This window comes from Triturus cristatus, chromosome 5_1 (assembly GCF_964204655.1).
Source record: "Triturus cristatus chromosome 5_1, aTriCri1.1, whole genome shotgun sequence".
NCBI lineage: Eukaryota > Metazoa > Chordata > Amphibia > Caudata > Salamandridae > Triturus > Triturus cristatus.
In genome coordinates, this window is record NC_140587.1 from 179,282,036 (window position 1) to 179,308,544 (window position 26,509).

General features: G+C 48.3%; 1 pseudogene across 1 annotated transcript in view; it reads right to left on the reverse strand.

The window, feature by feature from the left end:
- Nucleotides 1–3,691: 3,691 nt before the first annotated feature.
- LOC146830596 (E3 ubiquitin-protein ligase TRIM39 pseudogene) overlaps nucleotides 3,692–26,509 on the reverse strand; it is a 38,194-nt pseudogene continuing 15,376 nt past the window's right edge. The window contains exons 2-3 of the transcript XR_014961449.1: nucleotides 11,850–11,899; nucleotides 3,692–4,380 (exon numbers count right to left, since the gene is read on the reverse strand). The product of XR_014961449.1 is annotated as an E3 ubiquitin-protein ligase TRIM39 pseudogene (transcript). The remainder of the gene's footprint in view (nucleotides 4,381–11,849; nucleotides 11,900–26,509) is intronic.

Below are 26,509 nucleotides of genomic sequence, written 5' to 3' on the forward strand. Positions count from 1 at the left end.
TAATGTTCCTGCTGGAGAGAGATGGGAGTTTAATTTAGTAGCTGTTTCCAGTGATGCTAAAGTTTCGCAGAGGATTAAGATGCCTGCTGGAAAAAACATTTCCTTTTGTGTTCAGAGGTTTTCAGGCGACAATAAAAATGTAAAGGGAACTTTGGCAATTAATGTTCCTGCTGGAGAGAGATGGGAGTTTAATTTAGTAGCTGTTTCCAGTGATGCTAAAGTTTCGGAGAGGATTAAAATGCCTGCTGCAAAGAACATTTCCTTGTGTGTTCAGAGGTTTTCAGGCGACAATAAAAATGTAAAGGGAACTTTGGCAATTAATGTTCCTGCTGGAGAGAGATGGGAGTTTAATTTAGTAGCTGTTTCCAGTGATGCTAAAGTAGCGCAGAGGATTAAGATGCATGTCTGCTGCAAAGAACATGTCCTTGTGTGTTCAGAGGTTTTCAGGCAACAATAAAAATGTAAAGGTAACTTTGGCGATTAATGTTTTTGCTGGAGAGAGATGGGAGTTTTATCTACAGCCTGTTTCCACTCATGCTGAAGCAGCACAGAGGATTAAGATGCCTGCTGCAAAGAGCATGTCCTTGTGTGTTAAGAGGTTTTCAGGCAACAATAAAAATGTAAATGTAACTTTGGCGATTAAAGTTCCTGCGGGAAAGAGATGGAAGTTTTATCTGTTGGCTGTTTCCACTCATTCTGAAGTAGCGCAGAGTATTAAGATGCCTGCTGCAAAGAAAATGCTCTTGTCTGTTCAGAGGTTTTCAGGCAACAATAAAAATGTAAAAGTAACTTTGGCGATTAAGGTTCCTGCAGGACGGAAATGGAAATTTCATGTAGTGGCTGTTTCCAATGATGCTAAAGGATTACAGAGGATTCAGATGCCTACTGCAAAGAGCATGTCCTTTTGTATCGAGAGGTTTCCAGGTGAGTATAAAAATATAAAGGTAACCTCGGCAATTAATGTTTCTGTGGGAGAGAGATCGGAAGTGTTATCTAGTTGCCTCTTTCCAAATCATGCTAAAGTAGCGCAGAGGATTAAGATGCCTGCTGTAAAGAACGTGTCCTTGTGTGTTCAGACGTTTTCAGGCAACAATAAAAATGTAAAGGTAACTTTGGCGATTAAAGTTTCTGTTGGAGATAGATGGAAGTTTTATCTAGTGGCTGTTTCCACTCATGCTGAAGTAGAGCAGAGGATTAGGGTGCCTGCTGCAAAGAACATGTCCTTGTGTGTCTGTAAGTTTTTGGGCAACAATAAAAATGTAAAGTTAACCTTTGGCAAATAACGTGTCTGAGGGAGAGAGCAGAGTTTTTTCTAGTGGCTGTTTCCACTCATGCTAAAGTAGTGCAGAGGATTAAGATGTCTGCTGCAAAGAACATGTCCTTGTGTGTTCATATGTTTTCAGGCAACAATAAAAATGTAAAGGTAACTTTGGCAATTAATGTTCATGCTGGAGAGAGATGGGAGTTTAATTTAGTGGCTGTTTCCTGTGATGCTAAAGTAGCTCAGAGGATTAAGATGCATGTCTGCTGCAAATAACATGTCCTTGTGTATTCAGGGGATTTCAGGCAACAATAAAAATGTAAAGGTAACTTTGGCGATTAAAGTTCCTGGGGGAAAGAGAGGGAAATTTTATCTAGTGGCTGTTTCCACTCATGCTGAAGTACCGCAGAGGATTAGGATGCCTGCTGCAAAGAACCTTGTGTGTCTGTAAGTTTTTATGCAACAATAAAAACGTAAAGGTAACTTTGGCGATTAATGTTCCTGCTGGAGAGAGATGGAAGTTTTATCTAGTGGCTGTTTCCACTCATGCTAAAGTAGCGCAGAGGATTAAGATGCGTGCTGCAAAGAATATGTCCTTGTGTGTTCATACTTTCAGGCGACAATACAAATGTAAAGGGAACTTTGGCGATTAATGTTCCTGCTGGAGAGAGATAGGAGTTTAATTTAGTGTCTGTTTCCAGTGATGCTAAAGTAGCGCAGAGGATTAAGATGCATGCCTGCTGCAAAGAACATGTCCTTGTGTGTTCAGAGGTTTTCAGGCAACAATAAAAATGTAAAGGTAACTATGGCGATTAAAATTCCTGTTGGAGAAGAGATGGAAGTTTTATCTAGTGGCTGTTTCCACTCATGCTGAAGTAGCGCAGAGGATTAAGATGCCTGCTGCAAAGAACATGCTCTTGTGTTTTCAGAGGTTTTCAGGCAACAGTAAAAATGTAAAGGTAACATTGGCGATTAAGGTTCCTGAAGGACAGAAAAGGAAGTTTAATCTCGTGTCTGTTTCCACTGATGCTAAAGGATCACAGAGGATTCAGATGCCTACTGCAAAGAACATGTCCTTGTGTATCGAGAGGTTGTCAGGCGACAATAAAGATGTAAAGGTAACCTCGGCAATTAATGTTTCTGTGGGAGAGAGATCGGACATTTTATCTAGTGGCTGTTTCCACTCATGCTATAGTAGCGCAGAGGATTAAGATGCCTGCTGCAAAGAACATGTCCTTGTGTGTTTAGAGGTTCTCAGGCAACAATACAAATGTAAAGGTAAGTTTGGCGATTAATGTTCATGCTGGAGCGAGATAAGAGTTTAATTTAGTGGCTGTTTCCAGTGATGCTAAAGTAGCTCAAAGGATTAAGATGCATGCCTGCTGCAAAGAAAATGTTCTTGTGTGTTCAAAGGTTTTCAGGCAACAATAAAAATGTAAAGGTAACTTTGGCGATTAATGTTTCTGTGGGAGAGAGATTTGAAGTTTTATCTAGTGGCTGTTTCCACTCATGTTAAAGTAGCACAGAGGATTAAGGTGCCTGCTGCAAAGAACATGTCCTTGTGTGTTCATGCGTTTTCAGGCGACAATAAAAATGTTAACGGAACTTTGGCGATTAATGTTCCTGCGGGAGAGAGAAGGACGTTGTATCTAGTGGCTGTATCCTTGAAGGAGTATGTGGGGAGGTGTGGGGTCTACAGCGGAACTAGATTTCACTTTACTAAAAAGTGTTGGAAGAGCTTATCTGGTATTTGGGCGTTTGTGAGGCAAACGGTGGGTGAGTCCAGAGTCTTTCTCTTTGGGGTAGAATTTGGTGTATTTATTGTACTTTATAGGGAACAGTAAATTTCGGAGATTTAAAAAAATAAATTGCTAGATCATTGCAATGAGTGACTGTGTGTTCTGGGAAATTGCCGCCAATCGATGTGGTTAGGGATTTAACAATTTGGAAACACAAACAGTAAAGTAAGAGTTAACGACAGGCCGGTAGTTTTGTTGTTTTCAATTGATATTTTACTATTATAAACATGTTAGATTGATCCATGGGGCCATGCATATTACATTTACTCTTATTGCCCTTTCAATAGTTTGTAGACAAGCATTATTAATTTAATTACAATTGGTGATTTTTGTTGTAAAGATGCATATGCTACCCACATGCACCCCAGCAACTACCCACATGCATCCCACCAACACACACCTTATAACAACATACCACACCATGCCACTGCCCCACGTCACTGCACTAGACACCAAGTTTGCAGCACGGAGCACAGCAGCCACACTGCTCTACAACTTACCTAAACACTTACAAGGTTCCAAAGGCGAGACCTGTTGGCTATCCCAATGCTTGTTTAATTCTGCAGAGACTTTATCATGTTACATGCGGTTTGGGGGATGATTCACACGGCAAACATTGTTTGCCCTTGTTTTAAAAATGTAAAAGGGAAAGAGATACATAGTTTCACGTGAGGCTTCTGGTTGTCATGGCAACAGGTGAGAGGGTCATTGTGAAGAAGGTCCTTTGGAATGTTGGTGTTTAAACCATGGATGACAGTTGAGGGGGGGGGGGCTCACACCAGCCTGAGCTCCGCTCTTCCCCAGAGATCGAAGAAACAATCAATTATACTGAGAGCACTGAGAGCAAAGATGGGGAAGAGCCTCTGCGTGAAGGGCGCCCCCGGGAAGGAGTAGAGAAGCTCAATGGAGTCAGCATTGTACAGGGACAGCCGCCCCCCTCGTAGTCCAGATACACCCCCAGCTTCAGGGGCTTCTCACGAGGGGACAGAGGGGACGCAGGGGAGGTGAGAGCCGAGTACTGACCCTCACACCCCTCCACAGCCCAGACTCCCCCCTCAGGTGATCATGTGAACCCTCCCTTCCTGCTCACAGACTCTGCTGCGACCCCCACTTGCCACAGCGCCCCTTCCTGCAGCAGCTGCACCTCCCAGTAATGTCTGCCGGAGGTGAACCCCTCGCTCCCCAGCACACAGAAGTAGTAGGTGAATCTCTTTCGGGTGTCCGGCAGGGTCTGTGCTGTGCCCGTCTCTCTCACATGTCGCCCCCCCTCAGACAGGAGGAGCTGTGGATGAGCCGTGTCAGGATCCAGAGTCACCATCACTGCAGAGAAGAGATTCACAATTAGAGATTTAACGACACAAAGAAAGGCTGTAATTATTGCTTCTGTTTTACATGTGATTAATTTACACCACACCTGGAAGGAGCACGCAGCGCTAGAGAGCGTGGCACTAGACTGCTCACTGCTCTAAAGCGAGCAGCACTAGACTGATCACTACACTAAAGCGAGCGGTACTAGACTGCTCACTACACTAAAGCACACAGCACTAGACTGCTCACTACACTAAAGCGCACAGCACTAGACTGCTCACTACACTAAAAGCGTGCGGCACTAGACTGCTCACTACACCAAAGCGTGCGGCACTAGACTGCTCACTACACTAAAGCGTGCGGCACTAGACTGCTCACTACACTAAAGCGTGCGGCACTAGACTGATCACTACACTAAAGTGTGCGGCACTAGAGTGCTCACTACACTAAAGCAAGCGGCACTAGACTACTCACTACACTAAAGCGTGCGGTACTAGACTGCTCACTACATTAAAGTGTGCGGCACTAGAGTGCTCAATACATTAAAGCGCACAGCACTAGACTGCTCACTTCACTAAAGCGCGCAGCACTAGACTGCTCACTACACTAAAGCACGCGGCACTAGACTGCTCACTTCACTAAAGCGCGCAGCACTAGACTGCTCACTACACTAAAGCACGCGGCACTAGACTGCTCACTACACTAAAGCGCGCGGCACTAGACTGCTCACTACACTAAAGCACGCATTCATCCAGAGCACACACTACACCGAAGAGCACACTGCACTACACAGGACATTCTACTTCACACTACACTGCACCACGCAGCATACTACATTGCTTTACCACACATGACGCACACTACAATAGCAGAGAGTAACAGCAACTTGATTAGATGGTACGGAGTGATAGCTACTCCAAGGTTTACTGTACTAATCAGTACTCTCTAATGAATAGTACAGAGTAACAGAGCTACTAGAAGGTATACAGTACTAGTCAGTACAGAGCATTAGATGGCACAGAGTGACAGAGCTACTGGAACATATACTGTACTAGTCAGTCCACGGCATTAGATGATACAGAGTAAGAGAACTACCAGAAGGTATATAGTACTACTCAGTACACTGCAATACATGTCACAGCGCGACAGAGGTACTAGAAGTGTGCAGTACTAGTCAACACTCCATTAGATGGTACAGTGACAGACCTATTCCAAGGTGTATTGTACTAGACAGTACACCACATTAGTTGGTACAGAGTTACTCCAAGGTATACTGTACTAGTCACTACACTGTGTTATATGATAGAGAGCAACATAGCTAATCCAAGGTGTACAGAACTAGGCAGTACAATGCATTGGATTTACAGACTAGGAGAGCTACTAGAAGGTAAACAGTACTAGTCAGTACACTGTATTAGATTTACACAGTGAGAGAGTTACTAGAAGTTATATAGTACTAGTCAGTACTCTGCATTAGATGCCACAGAGTAACAGAGGTACTAGAAGTGTACTGTACTAGTCAGTACACTGCATTCAATCGAACGGAGTGATACGAGCTACTAGACGCTATACAGTACTGGTCAGTGCACTGCATTACATGTCACAGAGTGAGAGAGGTAGTAGAAGTGTACTGTTCTAATCCATTAGATTGTACAGAGTGACAGACGTATCCCAAGGTATATTGTACTAGTCAGTACATTGTGTTATATGACAGAGAGGCACAGAGCTACTCCAAGGTATGCAGTACTAGGCAGAACCCTGTATTGGATGGCGCAGAGTAAGAGAGCTACTAGAAGGTATACAGTACTAGTGAGCACACGGTATCAGATGGCACACAATGACAGAGCTACTAGAAGGTATACTGTACTAGTCAGTAGACTGCATTGGATGTAATCGAGCAACAGAGCTACAAGAACATATACTGTACTAGTCAGTACACTGTATGTATTAGATGGTACAGAGTGACAGAGCTACTGAAAGGCATACTGTAGTAGTCAGTAGACTGGCATAGAATTACAGAGGTACTAGAAGGTATTCTGTACTTGTCAGTACACTGTATTAGATGGCACAGGGTAACAGAGCTTCTAGAAGGTGTACTGTACTAATCAATACACTGCTTTAGATGGTACAGAGTGGCAGAGCTAGTCCAGGGTATACTGTAAAAGTCAGAACACTGCATTAGAGGGAACAGAGTGTCAGAGCTGCTTGGAGGTATACTGTCCTAATCAGTACACGGCATTAGATGGTACGGAGTGTCAGAGCTACTTGAAGGTCTACTGTACTAGTCAGTACACAACATTAGAAGGTACAGAGTAAATTAGCTACTACAATTTATACTGTACTAGTGAGCACACAGTATCAGATGGTACAGAATGACAGAGCTACTAGAAGGTATACTGTACTAGTTTAGTGGCCCAGGTAGACACCACCCTCTAGGGATGCTTCGATTGGTTGTTATTAGTAGAATTATTGAGTGTAGATACAGTTGTTATTCCAGGTGTAAGGCCACAGCAGGTAAACTCATGCACAGATACCACTCTGCACATCTTGCTGGAGGTCCCCGTGTCTTTTAGATTCCCACAGACTTTGCAGACACTGCCTTTGGCTTTAGCTGTCCACAGACGCCGCCTCCCTATTCCTACTAGTCAGTACTCTATATTGGATGATACAGAGCAAGAGAGGTACTAGAAGGTATAAAGTTCTAGTCAGTACACTGCATTATATGATAAAGAGTGACAGAGCTACAAGAAAGTATACTGTACTAGTCAGTAAACTGCATTCGATGGCACAGAGTGACAGAGCTACACCAAGTTATACTGTACTAGTCAGTACACTGTATTAGATAGAACAGAGTACCACAGCTACTAGAAGGAATACTGTACTAGTCAATGGACTGCATTCAATGGTACATAGTAAGATGGCTACCCCAAGGTATTCTGTACTAGTCAGTACTCTAAATTAGATAGTACAGAGTAGGAGAGCTACGAGAAGGTATACTATACTAATCAGTACACTGCATTAGATGTCACAGTGACAGAGCTACTCCAAGGCATTCTGTAATAGTCAGTACCCTGTATTAGATGGTACAGAGTAAGACTGCTACTAGAAGGTATACTGTACTAGTCAGTCCACTGCATTAGATGGCACTGAGTGACAACACTTTTGGAAGGTATACTGTACTAGTCAGTACACAGCATTGGATGGTACAGAGTAAATTAGCTACTACAATGTATACTGTACTAGTGAGCACACAGTATCAGATGGTACAGAATTACAGAGCTACTAGAAGGTATACTGTACTAGTTTAGTGGACCAGGTAGACACCACCCTTTAGGGATGCTTCGATTGGTTGGCATTAGTAGAATTAGTGTGTGTAGATACAGCTATTATTCCAGGTGTAAGGCCACATCAGGTAAACTCATGCACAGATACCACTCTGCACATCTTGCTGGTGGTCCCCGTGTCTTTTAGATTCCCACAGACTTTGCAGACACTGCCTTTGGCTTTAGCTGTCCACAGACGCCGCCTCCCTATTCCTACTAGTCAGTACTCTATATTGGATGATACAGAGCAAGAGAGGTACTAGAAGGTATAAAGTTCTAGTCAGTACACTGCAATATATGATAAAGAGTGACAGAGCTACAAGAAAGTATACTGTACTAGTCAGTAAACGGCATTCGATGGCACAGAGTGACAGAGCTACACCAAGTTATACTGTACTAGTCAGTACACTGTATTAGATAGAACAGAGTACCACAGCTACTAGAAGGAATACTGTACTAGTCAATGGACTGCATTCAATGGTACATAGTAAGATGGCTACCCCAAGGTATTCTGTACTAGTCAGTACTCTAAATTAGATAGTACAGAGTAGGAGAGCTACTAGAAGGTATACTGTACTAATCAGTACACTGCATTAGATGTCACCTGCATTAGATGTCACAGTGACAGAGCTACTCCAAGGCATTCTGTAATAGTCAGTACCCTGTATTAGATGGTACAGAGTAAGAGTGCTACTAGAAGGTATACTGTACTAGTCAGTCCACTGCATTAGATGGCACTGAGTGACAACACTTTTGGAAGGTATACTGTACTAGTCAGTACACAGCATTGGATGGTACAGAGTAAATTAGCTACTACAATGTATACTGTACTAGTGAGCACACAGTATCAGATGGTACAGAATGACAGAGCTACTAGAAGGTATACTGTACTAGTTTAGTGGACCAGGTAGACACCACCCTTTAGGGATGCTTCGATTGGTTGGCATTAGTAGAATTAGTGAGTGTAGATACAGCTATTATTCCAGGTGTAAGGCCACAGCAGGTAAACTCATGCACAGATACCACTCTGCACATCTTGCTGTGTATTTTAGATTCCCACAGACTTTGCAGACACTGCCTTTGGCTTTAGCTGTCCACAGACGCCGCCTCCCTATTCCTACTAGAGCTCAGCCAGGATTTGGGGGTCACAGTTAAGTTTCTGATCAGAAGTGCTGTGGACGAAAGACATTTGGTTGTGACGTAAAGGCCGGAAAGCCGAGGTCCATCTCTTGGGATGTCCAATCTCAGGTCCATGGTCCAAGGGCCCCTGTCTAGCCTTAGGAATGTCTGAGAGGGAATAAACATTTCTACCTCAGGTCAGTGCAGCCAGAGAGAGGATCATTTTTAATCTGATTAATTTCCAGCAGGGGCAGGTCCCAGGCCTGAGCTAAGCTCTAGTGAAGTCGAGACTACAGGGTTGTGTGGGAGGGTTTTCACGTTTTCCCAATAAATGTATTTAAAACTCCAAGTATTTAGGGAAATAAACCACCGCACATCATTTGTGGGTTAGAAAGTTACAGTGGGAACACAGCAAGATTACAATTTGGGTGTCTGATTATTTACAGACATATTTGAGACTAAGGTATCTTGTAGAAACACTGCAGGGGCTGAGCCAGAATATCGCACTGAACTCCAACAGCCTGTCAGAAGCCACAGTCCAAAGATTCGTATTTCCAGTTTTGTGTCAACACTAATTTGACCAAAAAATGAAGTTTCTGCCCAACTGGTATTCCAGGTGACAGTATTACCACATGCAGTATAGCCATGTGCAGCATAACCACATGCAGTATTACCACATGCAGTTTAGCCATGTGCAGCATAACCATATGCAGTCTTACCACATGCAGTAGTACCACATACAGGATTACCACATGCAGTATAACCACATAGAGGATAGCCATGTGCAGCATAACCACATGCAGCATGACCACATGCAGGATTACCACATGCAGGATTACCACATGCAGTATTACTACATGCAGTATTACCACATGCAGTATTACCACATGCAGTATTGCCATGTGCAGCATAACCACATGCAGTATTACCACATGCGATTCCACTCAACCAGATATTACTGGGGACACATTCCACTTTAGCAGAAATTACAGAAATTGTAGCAGGAAAACGACAAATAGCATTCATGAATTATCTGCAGAAATCAGTGCAGCAGTCTCTACTGTTGTCTGGTGTTGTGTGCGTTCATGGCATGAGTGCATATGTGCGTGATGCGACGGGCCTAACTGCGAGTGCATGGTGTGAGTGTAGACTGTGAGGGAAGATCTTATAAACTGTGTGTGTGTGTGTGCAATAGGCCAGTGTAGGTGCATGCGCTAGGCCAGTGTCGATGCATGTGCTAGGTCAGTGTGGGTGCATGCGCTAGGTCAGTGTAGGTGCATGCGCTAGGTCAGTGTGGGTGCATACGCTAGGCCAGTGTCGATGCATGTGCTAGGCCAGTGTAGACGCATGCTCTAGGTCAGTGTAGGTGCATGCTCTCGGTCAGTGTAGGTGCATGCTCTCGGTCAGCGTAGGTGCATGCGCTAGGTCAGTGTAGGTGCATGCTCTAGGTCAGTGTAGGTGCATGCACTAGGTCAGTGTAGACGCATGCGCAAAGTCAGTGTAGGTGCATGCTCTAGGTCAGTGTAGGTGCATGCTTTCGGTCAGTGTAGGTGCAGGCACTAGGTCAGTGTAGGTGCAGGCACTAGGTCAGTGTAGGTGCATGCTCTAGGTCAGTGTAGGTGCATGCGCTAGGTCAGTGTAGGTGCAGGCACTAGGTCAGTGTAGGTTTATGCACTAGGTCAGTGTAGGTGCATACTCTAGGTCAGTGTTGATTTATTCGCTAGGTCAGTGTAGGTGCATGCTCCAGGTCAGTGTAGGTGCATGCGCTAGGTCAGTGTAGGTGCATGCTCTAGGTCAGTGTAGGTGCATGTGCTAGGTCAGTGTAGGTGCATGCGCTAGGTCAGTGTACGTCCATGCGCTAGGTCAATGTAGGTACAGGCACTAGGTCAGTGTAGGGGCATGCATTAGGTCAGTGTAGATGCATGTGCTAGGTCAGTGTAGGTGTATGCACATGGTCAGAGTAGGTTTATGCACTAGGTCAGAGTAGATGCTTGCGCTAGGTTAGTGTGAATGCATGCATTAAGTAGGTGCAGGTGCAGGCACTAGCTCAGTGTAGATGCATCGGTTAGGTCAGTTTAGTTGCATGAGCTGGGTCCGTGTAGATGCTTGCGCTAGGTTAGACTGGGTGCATGTGCCAGGTCAGTTTAGATGCATGCGTTGGGTCCGTGTAGATGCTTGCGCTAGGTTAGACTGGGTGCATGTGCCAGGTCAGTTTAGATGCATGCGTTGGGTCCGTGTCGATGCATGCGCTAGGTCCCTGTTGGTGCTAAAACTCTGGAAAATAGAATGTGTTATGTGGTAAATACCGAATTCGGAGGTAATTTCCCATTCAATAGTCCCAGAAACCTGCAGGAACTAAGTTGCTCGCAGTTGTCAAGTCTAGCAGTATCATTAATGTGGGTTGTGAAATTACCGCATCTGAATTTCTGATAAATTTAGCATGAATATCCAAGGGGAAAAATATTTAAAAAAAGGAAATGTGGCAGAATAGAGATAAGTAGAAATCTAGAAACATCTGGAAAAAACAAAGTTTAGAGACACAAATCAAGAAACTGTACCCTGACGTGAGTGCACGTTACCACTAAATGCCACACAATACCATACCACACCACATCATACCATACATATCGCCATCCCATTCCATCCATTACCACCATACCAAACCATACCATACCACTATACCATATTATACCATGATCTCACCCTATAGTACACCACACCATAACATCGTAACATTCCATACCATACCAGTCCACACCATCACATCCAATCCAATCCATCCCACCATAACGTCCCATACCATACCATACCATACATACCATACCATTCCGTAGCACACCACACTACACCACACCATAGCATATCACACCACACCACACCACACCATTCTATAGCACACCAAACCATACCACACAATAGCCCATCACACCATACTACACCACGCCACACCATACCATAGCACACCACACCATACCATACCATACCATATCATATTCATGAACAGTAATATTCAGAGCTAATCATCACAATGGTAATTACCTTTATAACTCTTCCCCACCTCTGGGCTCCGAATCTTCACATTATTACACCTGTAATAACACACATCATCTTTGTATTAAAGAGCAATGACAGCTACAGGAACAAAGGATGAACATCACATATGACCTGTAGTTGAAATAAGATTCAGTATTAAGAGCAGCGCCTGCGGACTAGTGCTCAGTGTGAGTTACTGTTCATACACAACAGTCAAAGCTCTAACGATATCCAAAAGTACCGTTAACATCTTATGACAGGATGTGTGTGTTTAAACAGATAGCTCAGTGAGACAAGTGCGCTTCATGTGATGCCACTGAGTGCCACAGCGTGGGTCTTGTAGGAGCGGCCGTTGTCTGAGTGAGGGGGGGCAGAGACAGGTTACATCTGCTCCTGGTGGAGTATCATGTATATACTTAATAAATACCTTCTTACCTGAGGTCCACATGTATTCCTGCCAGCACCCACAACACAACATTGTCACATCCAATCCCTGCCAGTGTAAACCTTGTCACCATCTTCTACAACCAAGATGTTGGGTAGCTTTAGTGGGATATATACGAGTGATTTGAACACAGACCGCATAGTAATGAAAAACCGGTTGCAAAACAAAAACTCCCACGTCTTACGGAACAGCAGATTTTAGGCCGTAGGGAAAGGATCACAGAGGGAGAGATAAGGGAACAGGTTAGGAGGCTCAGTAAAGGGAAAGCAGCAGGCGCAGATGGGATCACAGAGGGAGAGATAAGGGAACAGGTTAAGAGGCTCAGTAAAGGGAAAGCAGCAGGCCCAGACGGGATCACAGAGGGAGAGATAAGGTAACAGGTTAGGGGGCACCATAAAGGGAAAGCAGCAGGCTCAGGCGAGATCCCATCTGAACGCTATAAAAATTGATAAACTCTTTGGTCTCTTTCTGGGTATCTTATTTTAATTCGATCTCTCTGGAAGGCTGTTACATTCCACCTTCCTAATATGAGGCAACTGTAGTTATGATCCTTACGCCGGGTAAAGATGCCAGGTTAGCAGAGTCCTATAGACCTATATCTTAGTTGAACTGTGATTACAAAATGATTACAGGAATCTTGGCTAAGAGCGTGTCAGATGTCCTTCAAAAGTTGATCCATTTCGTTCAAAAGTGGTTTGTGACTGGAAGGAAGCCGTATGAATTACCCAATGACTTATCGGTGCAAATGGTATGGCCAAGGCCTTTAATCTCCTGTTAATAATCGCAAGAATTGGGGGAGTGGTTTGAGTCCACGACAAGATGGCCACGCACTAGCGCTGCTCCGCCGGCTGGGGAAACAATTTGGCAACAATTCGGGCCAGATTTGGGCATCGTTACCTGTAATGGCATCCAGAGTAACCAGATCTCATGAAAGAAGCTCCGGAGGAGACTGAAGTAAGGGGGGTCTGCAGCTTTATATGGGCATCCAGGGGAGCCAGGATCTCATGAAAGAAGGAGGCGACTGAAGCAAGCGAGGGTCAGCAGCTTTATATGGGTATCCAGGGGAGTCAGGATCTCATGAAAGAAGCTCCGGAGGAGACTGAAGCAAGGGAGGGTTGGCAGCTTTATATGGGCATCCAGGGTGGCCAAGATCTCATGAGAGAAGCTCCGGAGGAGACGGAAGAAAGGGAGGGTCAGCAGCTTTATATCGGCATCCAGGGGAGCCGGGATCTCATGAAAGAAGCGCCGGAGGAAACTCAAGCAAGGGAGGGTCGGCAGCTTTATATGGGCATCCAGGGGAGCTAGGATCTCATGAAAGAAGGAGGAGACTGAAGCAAGGGAGGGTCGGCAGCTTTATATGGGCATCCAGGGGAGCCAGGATCTCATGAAAGAAGCCCCGGAGGACACTGAAGCAAGGGAGGGCCGGCAGCTTCATATGGGCATCCAGGGGAGCCAGGATCTCATGAAAGAAGCTCCGGAGGAGACTGAAGCAAGGGAGGGTTGGCAGCTTTATATGGGCATCCAGGGGAGTCAAGATCTCATGAGAGAAGGTCTGGAGGAGACTGAAGCAAGGGAGGGTCGGCAGCTTTATACGGGCGTCCAAAGGAGCCAGGATCTCAAGAAAGAAGCTCCGGAGGAGACGGAAGAAAGGGAGGGTCAGCAGCTTTATATCGGCATCCAGGGGAGCCGGGATCTCATGAAAGAAGCGCCGGAGGAAACTCAAGCAAGGGAGGGTCGGCAGCTTTATATGGGCATCCAGGGGAGCCAGGATCTCATGAAAGAAGGAGGCGACTGAAGTAAGGGGGGGTCAGCAGCTTTATATGGGCATCTAGGGGAGCCAGGATCTCATGAGAGAAGGTCTGGAGGAGACTGAAGCAAGGGAGGGTCGGCAGCTTTATATGGGCATCCAGGGGAGCCAGGATCTCATGAAAGAGCCCCGGAGGACACTGAAGCAAGGGAGGGCCGGCATCTTCATATGGGCATCCAGGAGAGCCCGGATCTCATGAAAGAAGGAGGAGACTGAAGCAAGGGAGGGTCGGCAGCTTTATATGGGCATGCAGGGGAGCCAGGATCTCATGAAAGTAGCTCCGCAGGAGATTGAAGCAAGGGGGGGTCAGCATCTTTATATGGGCGTCCAGGGGAGCCAGGATCTCACGAAAGAAGCCCCAGATGAGACTGAAGCAAGGGAGGGTCAGCAGCTTTATATGGGCATCCAAGGGAGACAGGATCTCATGAAAGGAGCTCCAAAGGAGACTGAAGCAAGGGAAGGTCGGCAGCTTTATATGGGCATCCAGGGGAGCCCGGATCTCATGAAAGAAGCCCCAGAGGAGACTGAAGCAAGAGAGTGTTGACAGCTTTATATCAGAAGATCAAAGATGGCGTCCCTTTGTGATATGACAAAGAAAATTGTAGCATCCTATTACTAAACCTCTATTTTGCTAAGAAATGGGTCGTTCTCCATCCTTCAAAAGGGCAAATCTATAAGAAATATTCAGCAAACACATACGTTAGACACTCCAGGTAGAGGTGTCTTGGCTCACAGCTTACTTAGCTGGAAGGTGATATGAGTAACTTTGTGTCCATATAAAGTATCCATATCAAATTTGAGTCTTTTTCTTACAACATCCTGAGGATTCTAAAGGTACCCAAGGTTTGTGTATTCCCCTGGAGGGGACCCAGAAATTAGCCAAAATACAGCTAAATTTGGAATTTTGGGGGAAAAATAGGAAAAACGTGCTGGAATTTGAAAGCGTCAGTTTTTTCCCTGCAAATGGTATCAACAAATGGTTTGTGGTGCTGATATCACCATCTTCCCAGCTTTCAGGGACTGACAGACGTTTGTCAGAAAACCAAATTTATTTACAAAGTTTTGGCATTTTACTGGGACTTTGCCCATTTTTGCTATTTTTTGTGCTTTAAACCTCCTTTCAGTTATTGGTACAAATGGGTATGAAAGCAATAATGATCCTGGAAAGCTATACATTTCTGAAAAGTAGACAAAACTCTGAGTTCAGTAAGGGGCCATTTGTGTAGATTCGTCAAGGTTTTCTTATAGAACCTAACAGTTAAAAATAGGGAAAATTGAAAATGAGTTGAAAATTCAGCCATTTGTGCCAACTTTGTCACCTGTAACGTCTTTTAAGTATGACAGATTTTTTAAAGCAATATACCGTTACATCCACAGGACCCTTCTGGTTGTGGGGATATATAGGACTTGTAGGTTCACTGTTAGACCTGGCACCTTGGTGTGAGTTTCCCTTCCACTTTTTTGATGGTGTGCCTCGATGTTTTGCTGGTGTTGTCCGCTCAGGGCACTGCGCCATGGCTAATCCGTACCGCAGTGCAAGTGCTCCCTAGGTAAAGTGTACCTGTAATTGATGCTCATGATTGGTTTATTGGATTTACTGTCAGTCCCCAGTAAAGTGCACCAGGGGTGCCAGGGCTTGTGAATGCCAATGCTGCTGGTGGGCTTGCAGCGCTGGTTGCGCCACCCACAGAAAGCGGCCTTGTAAAATGTGTCTAGGGTCTGCCACCGCAGACCCTGCCTGCAGTCTGGGACTGTCGCGCTGACTGCGCAAGTGCCCCCACTTGCCAGTCCCTAAACCTTCCCTTACCTACATGTTAGCCACCCCTCTGGTAGGCCCAAGGGCAGGGTGCGTTGTAGGCATAAGGTAGGACATGCCCTGATGTGTGTGGCATGTCTTAGTAGTGAATTAACAGCCATTTTCGTTTTTCACTATTGAAGGCTACCTGCTCTCCATAGGCCAGAATGGGCTGCTGGAGTCACTACACGCTGTGACCCCAGTGGACTCAGAGAGCATGGTAGAATGTCAAGTTTAGTATGCCTGAACTCAGAATAATAAAATACTTCTTGTAGTCAAGTTTATTTTATTATCCTGGGTTTGTAAATACTACTTTTAGAAAGTTAGTATTTACTGACCTGGCCATTTCAGTCCGCCTCTGCTGTGTGTGTGTGTTCTGCCTAGCAACAGTAAGGAGCAGGGTTGGGGAATCCCCAGAGACCGGTTGGCTGCCAGGTGGTGGGTAGAGAGATTACACCAGGATGGGTGGGAGGAGTACACCTTGACTCTTGAATAGACCTGTGCTCTGCCACCACAAAGCCGGCGCCGCCCCCTGCGGAGCGGCTGATGTCTCTGCCCTGCTGCTGAAAGGAAAGAGCAGAGTCACCATAACAAAGTGCTCCAAAACCAGACTGAGCCAGGCCCAGGCCCCCTGGCGCTAAAGAACAAAAGAATCACTGTATAAAAGTAGGAGCCTGGCTCCTAAGAAATCAGAATCCTGTTTACCACAAAGGACCTCTGCCCGACTAGAAGGAGAAGAAGACGCTGGAAGGACTGGCCTGCTGCTTGCCTTGCTGAGAAAGGAGAGGAAAAAGACTTGCTGAAAAGACTTTGCTACTTTGTGCTTGAACATTCTCCAAGGGCTTTTGCTCGTCCTCCAATTCGAGCCGTGTGTGCATCCCGCTGGAAAGAGACTGCGCCCCTCATCGCCCCCTCCTAGGGCCGTGACACTCAGGAGCTTGCCTGCCTCTACCCCGTGAGAGCCCCGCTCCGTCCGGAGCCGCTCTCTGTCCCCGGGCTAGGTTGCCTGCACCCCTGTCATCGCCTGCCACTGGAGTGCGCTGAACGCGCTGTCACCCCTCCCGCCGGAATCCGTCCGACGACTGTGATCTACGCCGGGTCACCCAGCTGCACTGACCGTGCCCTGTGACCCGCCTTCGCAATCCCCGGACATCTCAGGCCGCGCCGCCCCCGCTGTGGAGACCCCCCTGCACCGCCGTGCTAAGGGTCGCTGGCCGCGCCTGCCTGCTGCACACACCCGCTGATTGAGGATCCAAAGACACTACCCCGAAGCCGAGAGTCGCTCCGATCTGGGCAACTCTCTCCTCGCAACAGTGCTACAGGAATTCCAGTATCGGGCTCGGGGCCCGCACCGCCTTACTTCCCCGTTAATCCTCACCGCACGCCCGTCTCACCGCCGCTGCCCGGGAGCCACCGGGAGGAGCTGTGCACGGCGCGAGCGCGCCCACGACCGATGTGTGAGCCGCGGTAGGCCGGAACGTAAGTCAAAGACTGGAATCTCCCAAGTGACATTGAAAAGAGACTTAAGAAGCATCCGCTTAAAGAACCGTTTACCTGCTTGATAATCTGGTGGCATAGAAACAACGTTACTGGTCTTGTGATAAATCTGCATATTAAGATAACTATTTTTATATAAAGAACCGTATTTTCACATACCTAAGCCTGGTGTCCGTTTCTGGGGGGATTAATGTATTTACTGTGTGTGTGATTATAATTGCTTAACCAACAACGCCTGGAGAATCGCCTTGGCTGCTCAGGCCACGCACCTAGAGGGTGAGCAAGGGTCATTCCCAAGGGGTTATCCTTTGCCCTGACGTGGAGGAGAGGGTCACTGCTTGACGCAAGGACATCCCTGCGCCAATCAGAGATCCCCGTCTCTAACATTGTTGGCAGCGGCTGGGATTTCGGATTTGCATTTGTAATTTGCATACAGTGAATTATTAATCACCAGATAGTGAGAGCAGACCAAGTAACGCAGCCACAGGTTTTTTTTTCATTTGAGAACCGTTGAGACATCTGCCATTACTGCAGCCATGCCTGGCTCACTTCCTGCTGGAAGAGCACTCTCTGTGATTTCTGGAAGGGATGAGGTGGATTGGGAGAAACTGGAGGACTGCACCGTGGAGCAATTGAAAGGCTACAGTGTGAAATTCAGAGTTACCCATACTGGATTCAGGAAGAAGAACCAGTACCTCAAGGCGTTGAGAGCCTGGAAAGAGTCAAGAGACCCACAGAATGCGGGGGACATCGTTCCGCCCGACCACTTTGTGGAGCCCACCAGAGGCCTGTCCCCAGAAGAGCTGGCGGACAGGGCAGCAGACAGGGCGCATGCAATGGAGATGGCAAAGTTGGCAGGACAAATGGAAATGGAGAAGCAGAAGTTGGCCTTGGAGGCACAACAACGCCAAATGGATCATGATCTGAAAGTGAAGGAGTTGGAGCTGAAGGCGAAAAGTTTGGACACCGCTCCTTCTGGTGGCAGCACTCCCCCGGTGCAGGTAGAGTCCAAGGTGTACATCCCCAAAGATGTAGTAAAGGAGTATTTTAGAAAGGATGACATAGGGCAGTTGTTTAGAGCCTATGAGGTGGCCATGTCTTCACACCGGGTCCCTAAGAAAGACTGGGGAGCGGGGTTGTGGGGAAGGTTCCTTGCGGAAGGGCGTGACACACTGTTAGATTTACCCTTAGATCTCCAAGCCTCATACCCCCATATGAAGGAAGCTTTAATGACCAGGTATGGGTTAACTCCTGAGCTATATAGACAGAGGTTCAGGGAGACTAAGAAGATCCCTGAGAGTACGTATGTGGAGTATGTAACTTTTTTCTGCAGAGCACTGGATGGTTGGGTGAAGGGTAGCAAGGTGAGTGATTATCAAGGGTTGCTTGATTTAATTGCATGGGAGCACTTGTCCAGTCAATGTTTTCCTGAGCTATGCCAGCACCTGATTGATAGCAAGCTGTCCAACCCGAGGAAGCTTGCTGAGGAGGCGGACCGCTGGCTCAGCACCAGGGTCCACAAGGGTCAAGTGGGAGACTCCGCCAAAGGTGGGCAGGGTCCCCAGCAGAAGAGTGGGGGGGACAAGGGTAAACAGAAAGGGTTCCAAAAAGGCCCCCAAAGTAATCCCCAAGGGAACCAGCAGAAGGGTTCTCAGCCTCCCCCACCCCCGCAGCAGAACGGGGCCCCGACAGGTAGGCCTGTTCCAAAGGGGCCCTTCAATTGTTACAGGTGTGGTGACCCGGGTCACATTGCCTCTGATCCTAAGTGTCGCCTGTTTGGTAAGACAGCACCCACTGGTGCTCCACCCTGGCAAGTAGCTAATGTTAATTTTGGGGAGGAGGTAGCAGTCCAGGGGGGTGGGAGTCCCGCGCATATGACCCTAGTCTCGCTAGGAGACAGTGAGATGGTCCCTGAAACCTACTTACCCTCTAACACTAAGAAATATGGGCAAGTAGTGACCATCAATGGAAAGAAGGTTGAGGCTCTTAGAGATACAGGAGCCAGCGTGACCTCGGTGAGGCAACACCTGGTGTCTCAAGAGCAGATTGTACCCAATGCCTACTGTAGGGTTGTCAATGCTGACAACATAGAGAGTCGTTGTCCAATGGCTCAAGTTCCCTTTGAGTGGGGGGACGTCTCTGGTACTCTACAAGTCACTGTGAGAACTGACATGCCTGTAGACTGTCTGCTAGGGAACGACCTGGAGAGCTCCCCTTGGGAAAAGGTGGAGAAGACCACGCATCTGAGGATGGTGGGTCTACCCGACTGGGCGTGCGTGACCACCCGGTCCATGGCAGCCAGTAGGGGTGTTTAGAGGGTCCTGGAGCCTGAGGGAGAGGTCCAGGAGCCGGCCTTAGGGAGAAGGCGCAGGAGGCGCGGGAAACCGGCCCCCGAAGTTCCCACGGCCCAGGGGGAAGCAGACCCTGAGGGGGATGCTCTGGAGCCTACCGGGGAACAGATTGCCGAACTGGGAGACCTGCCTGAGCTGACCCATTGGCAGCAAGAAGGAGGTCCCTCCAGGGAGGAATTCTGCAGGGAGCAGAAAGAATGCCCTTCTCTCGTGGGTATGCGGCAGCAGGCTGCAGACCAGGCCAATGGTGTTCAGGCCAAGACACACTACGTGTACTGGGAGAGTGACCTCCTTTATTCAGAGCCTAAGGCTGCTGAACCTGGGTCAGCCCGTGTGCTGGTGGTACCCCAGAAGTTCAGAACCTTCCTACTGGGGCTGGCTCATGATGTGCCTTTAGCAGGACATTTGGGGATGGACAAGACCTATGACAGGCTTGTCACCCACTTTTACTGGCCCCAAATGCACAAGAATTCAGATTCCTACTGCCGAACCTGTCAGACTTGCCAGGCAAGTGGTAAGAGCGGAGGGAAGCACAAGGCTCCTCTGCAGCCCTTCCCCGTGGTCGGTACGCCATTCCAGCGAGTGGGTATTGATATTGTGGGGCCTCTGGACCCCAAGACAGCCCTGGGCAACAGGTTCATCCTGGTCTTGGTGGACCATGCCACCCGGTACCCTGAAGCCATCCCTCTGAGGACAGTGACGGCCCCCGTGGTGGGACGAGCACTGATGGGAATTTTCTCCCGAGTGGGATACCCTCTAGAGGTGGTGAGCGACAGGGGGACCAATTTCATATCCACATATATGAAATCCCTGTGGAAGGAGTGTGGGGTAACTTACAAGTTCACCACTCCTTACCACCCCCAAGGAAATGGGTTGGTTGAGAGATTCAACCGAACCCTCAAAGGCATGATCATGGGCCTAGACGGTCCAATGAGGCGTAAGTGGGACGTCCTCTTGCCATGCCTGCTCTTCACTTACCGAGAGGTGCCACAGAAGTCTCTAGGGTTCAGCCCCTTTGAGCTTCTGTATGGTCACCCGGTAAGAGGACCTCTGAGTTTGGTAAAGGAAGGCTGGGAGCAATCTCCCAGGAAACCTCCCCAGAATGTATACAGTTACATGCTGGCCTTCCGAAACCAGACTAGGCGTTTCAGGCAACTTGCTGAGGCAAATCTGGAAGCCAGCCAGGAGGAGATGAAGCGGTGGTTCGACCGGAATGCCACTCTGGTAGAGCTTCAACCTGGACAAAAGGTGTGGGTCTTGGCCCCAGTGGAGCCTTGTGCACTTCAGGATAAGTGGACAGGTCCATTTGAGGTTGTGGAGCGCAAAAGTCCTATCACCTACTTGGTGGACATGCAGTCTCCCAGGAACCCTTTGAGGGTCCTACATGTTAACCGCCTTAAGCCCCACTTAGAGAGGACCGAAGTGGGCATGCTGCTGGCCACTGATGATGGAATGGAAGAGGAGACCGAGCCTCTTCCTGACCTCTTAGTAGCCTCTGAGAAAGATGGGTCAGTGGATGGAGTTATCCTCTCACCCACCCTGACGCCTAAACAACAGGAAGATTGCCGCCACTTGCTGGGGCAGTTTCCAGATAGATTCTCCCTGGTTCCTGGTGTCACAGATTGGTGCGTCCATGATGTGGACACAGGAGACAGCTTACCTGTGAAGCACAAGGCTTACAGGGTAACTGACAGGGTCAGAGCTTGCATCAAGGAGGAGGTCTCCAAAATGCTTGCGCTAGGGGTGGTTGAGTCCTCCAGCAGTCCTTGGTCCAGCCCCGTGGTCGTGGTCCCCAAAGGTGCTGCGCCGGGAGCCACACCTGAACTCCGGTTCTGTGTGGACTACAGAGGACTCAATTCAGTAACTAAGACTGACGCGCACCCCATCCCCAGAGCTGATGAGCTCATTGATCGGCTGGGGGCTGCCCGGTTCCTCAGCACGTTTGATTTAACGTCTGGGTACTGGCAGATCGCCTTGACCGATGGGGCCAAAGAGAGGTCAGCATTCTCTACACCAGATGGGCACTTCCAGTTCCGAGTCATGCCATTTGGAATGAAGAATGCCCCTGCCACCTTTCAGAGGTTGGTCAACCAGGTACTGGTTGGGCTGGATGAGTTCAGTGCCGCCTACCTGGATGACATCGCAGTGTTCAGTGCCACCTGGCCCGAACACCTGCGCCACCTCTGGGAAGTGTTGATGGCTCTGCGCCGAGCAGGCCTCACGATCAAGGCGAGCAAGTGCCAGATCGGGCAGGCTTCCGTGGTGTACTTGGGACACCAAGTGGGGAGTGGCAAGGTGGCACCCTTGCAACCCAAAATTGAGACCATCCTGGCTTGGGAGCCCCCCAAGACGCAGACCGCAGTGAGGGCCTTCCTGGGGCTCACTGGGTACTACAGGAGGTTTGTCAAGGGCTATGGAACGATTGTTGCCCCCTTGACAGAGCTGACTTCCAAGAAGCAGCCCAGGAACGTGATCTGGACTGACACCTGTCAGAAAGCTTTCGACACCCTGAAGACTGCCATGTGCACGGTGCCCGTGCTCTTGGCCCCTGACTTCTCCAAGGAATTCCTAGTACAGACAGACGCTTCAGAGCATGGTGTAGGGGCTGTTCTCTCACAGATGACTGAGGAGGGCTGGGACCAACCCGTAGCCTTCATCAGTAGGAGGTTACTTCCACGGGAAAGTAGGTGGAGTGCAATTGAGCGAGAAGCATTTGCTGTGGTCTGGGCGCTGAAGAAGCTAAGACCCTACTTGTTTGGGTCTCACTTCCGGGTTCAGACGGACCACAGGCCCCTCAGATGGTTGATGCAAATGAGGGGTGAGAACCCAAAGCTGTTGAGGTGGTCCATCTCCCTACAGGGTATGGACTTTACGGTGGAACACCGTCCTGGCACAGATCACGCCAACGCTGATGGTCTGTCCAGGTATTTCCGCCTTAGTGACGAGGAACCCCCTGAGCAAGGGTAGTTCTCCCCACATTTCAGCTGGAGGGGACACGTGTTAGACCTGGCACCTTGGCGTGAGTTTCCCTTCCACTTTTTTGATGGTGTGCCTCGATGTTTTGCTGGTGTTGTCCGCTCAGGGCACTGCGCCACGGCTAATCCGTACCGCAGTGCAAGTGCTCCCTAGGTAAAGTGTACCTGTAATTGATGCTCATGATTGGTTTATTGGATTTACTGTCAGACCCCAGTAAAGTGCACCAGGGGTGCCAGGGCTTGTGAATGCCTATGCTGCTGGTGGGCTTGCAGCGCTGGTTGCGCCACCCACAGAAAGCGGCCTTGTAAAATGTGTCTAGGGTCTGCCACCGCAGACCCTGCGTGCAGTCTGGGACTGTCGCGCTGACTGCACAAGTGCCCCCACTTGCCAGTCCCTAAACCTTCCCTTACCTACATATTAGCCACCCCTCTGGTATGCCCAAGGGCAGGGTGCATTGTAGGCATAAAGTAGGATATGCCCTGATGTGTGTGGCATGTCTTAGTAGTGAATTAACAGCCATTTTCGTTTTTCACTATTGAAGGCTACCTGCTCTCCATAGGCCAGAATGGGCTGCTGGAGTCACTACACGCTGTGACACCAGTGGACTCAGAGAGCATGGTAGAATGTCAAGTTTAGTATGCCTGAACTCAGAATAATAAAATACTTCTTGTAGTCAAGTTCATTTTAATATCCTGGGTTTGTAAATACTACTTTTAGAAAGTTAGTATTTACTGACCTGGCCATTTCAGTCCGCCTCTGCTGTGTGTGTGTGTTCTGCCTAGCAACAGTAAGGAGCAGGGTTGGGGAATCCCCAGAGACAGGTTGGGTGCCAGGTGGTGGGTAGAGAGATTACACCAGGATGGGTGGGAGGAGTACACCTTGACTCTTGAATAGACCTGTGCTCTGCCACCACAAAGCCGGCGCCGCCCCCTGCGGAGCGGCTGATGTCTCTGCCCTGCTGCTGAAAGGAAAGAGCAGAGTCACCATAACAAAGTGCTCCAAAACCAGACTGAGCCAGGCCCAGGCCCCCTGGCGCTAAAGAACAAAAGAATCACTGTATAAAAGTAGGAGCCTGGCTCCTAAGAAATCAGAATCCTGTTTACCACAAAGGACCTCTGCCCGACTAGAAGGAGAAGAAGACGCTGGAAGGACTGGCCTGCTGCTTGCCTTGCTGAGAAAGGAGAGGAAAAAGACTTGCTGAAAAGACTTTGCTACTTTGTGCTTGAACATTCTCCAAGGGCTTGATCTGAGCTTGCCCCCTGAACTGAACCCCAGGACTAGTGGGTTCTCTGTGCTTTTGCTCGTCCTCCAATTCGAGCCGTGTGTGCATCCCGCTGGAAAGAGACTGCGCCCCTCATCGCCCCCTCCTAGGGCCGTGACACTCAGGAGCTTGCCTGCCTCTACCCCGTGAGAGCCCCGCTCCGTCCGGAGCCGCTCTCTGTCCCCGGGCTAGGTTGCCTGCACCCCTGTCATCGCCTGCCACTGGAGTGCGCTGAACGCGCTGTCACCCCTCCCGCCGGAATCCGTCCGACGACTGTGATCTACGCCGGGTCACCCAGCTGCACTGACCGTGCCCTGTGACCGTGCTTCGCTATCCCCGGACATCTCAGGCCGCGCCGCCCCCGCTGTGGAGACCCCCCTGCACCGCCGTGCTAAGGGTCGCTGACCGCGCCTGCCTGCTGCACACACCCGCTGATTGAGGATCCAAAGACACTACCCCGAAGCCGAGAGTCGCTCCGATCTGGGCAACTCTCTCCTCGCAACAGTGCTACAGGAATTCCAGTATCGGGCTCGGGGCCCGCACCGCCTTACTTCCCCGTTAATCCTCACCGCACGCCCGTCTCGCCGCCGCTGCCCGGGAGCCACCGGGAGGAGCTGTGCACGGCGCGAGCGCGCCCACGACCGATGTGTGAGCCGCGGTAGGCCGGAACGTAAGTCAAAGACTGGAATCTCCCAAGTGACATTGAAAAGAGACTTAAGAAGCATCCGCTTAAAGAACCGTTTACCTGCTTGATAATCTGGTGGCATAGAAACAACGTTACTGGTCTTGTGATAAATCTGCATATTAAGATAACTATTTTTATATAAAGAACCGTATTTTCACATACCTAAGCCTGGTGTCCGTTTCTGGGGGGATTAATGTATTTACTGTGTGTGTGATTATAATTGCTTAACCAACAACGCCTGGAGAATCGCCTTGGCTGCTCACGCCACGCACCTAGAGGGTGAGCAAGGGTCATTACCAAGGGGTTATCCTTTGCCCTGACGTGGAGGAGAGGGTCACTGCTTGACACAAGGACATCCCTGCGCCAATCAGAGATCCCCGTCTCTAACATTCACCAAGAATCCGATGTGCCCAGAGCCAATAACTGAGCTGTGCCTTGCTATGGTTTTTCATTGTGTACCGGGTGTACAGCAATTCACTTGGTAAAATATAAAGAGTGAAAAATAGATATCGAGGAAAACTATGTATTTCTAAAATGGGAACAACATATGGAGTTTAGAAGTTGTGGTTATTTGCACAAATCCATATATGTGGGTACCTATACCAGCATGTGAATTAGAGGGCTTTTTTGAAAATTATACTTTTTTACACACTGTCCTACATTTGGAAGGGATAAATGCATAGAAAGTCAATTGGCAAAAACACGTCTTTTACTATTCTATGTTTCCCGAAGTCTCCCAGCAAAAATGGTACCTCATTTGTGTGGGTAGGTCTAGTGCCAGCGACAGGAAACGGCCCGAAACGCAACATGAACACACCATACTTTTACAGTGAAAACTGACCCTTTCTTTGTGAAGTGCCTAGCTGTAGATTCTGAACCCTAGCTCTGCCGGCATCTAGGGAAACCTAGCAAACCTATACATTTTTGAAAACTAGACACCCAGTGGAATCCAGGATGGGGTGACTAGTGTGGCTTTTACCAGGTTCTCTTACCCAGAATTCCTTGCCAACCTCAAACTTTATTTTAAAAAAAACACATTTTCTTCACATTTCTGTGATGGAAAGTTCTGGAATCTGCGTGGCTCCACAAAATTCCACCCACCCTGCATTACCCAAAGTCTTCCGATAAAAAAGATACCTCACTTGTGTGAGTAGGCCTGGTGCCCTGAAATGGCGCAAAACAGAACATGGATCCACCACATTTTTACAGTGAAAACCGACCCTTTTTTTGCAAAGTGCCTAGCTGTAGACTTTGAACTCTAGCTCTGCTGGCACCGATGTAAACCTAGCAAACCTATAAAATTTTGAAAACTAGACATCCAGGGGAATCCAGGATGGGGTGACTTGTGTGGCTTCCACCAGGTTCTCTTCCCAGAATCCCTTGCAAACCTCAAACTTTGTAAAAAAAAAAAAAAACATTTTCCTCATTTTTCTGTGATGGAAAGTTCTGGAAACTGCATGGATCCACAAAATACCACCCACCCTGCATTCCCCAATGTCTTCCGATAAAAATGTTACCTCACTTGTGTGGGTAGGCATAGGCCACGTGACAGGAAACGGTGCAAAACGCAATATGAACACAGCACATTTTTTATGCAAAGTGCCTACCTGTAGATTTTGAACGCTAGCTCTGCCGGCACCTAGGTGGGGTATCTTTTTGCTCAGGAGAACAAGGAGAACGTTGGGTGGTAGGACATTTGTGCCGGCACAGTGATCCCACGCAAAAAAGTACGGAGAAAATGATTTTTTTACATACATTTGAGGTTTGCAGGGGATTCTGGGTAAGAAAACGTTGAGGGATCCACGCAAGCCATACCTCACTGGACTCCCCGAGTTGTCTAGTTTTCAGA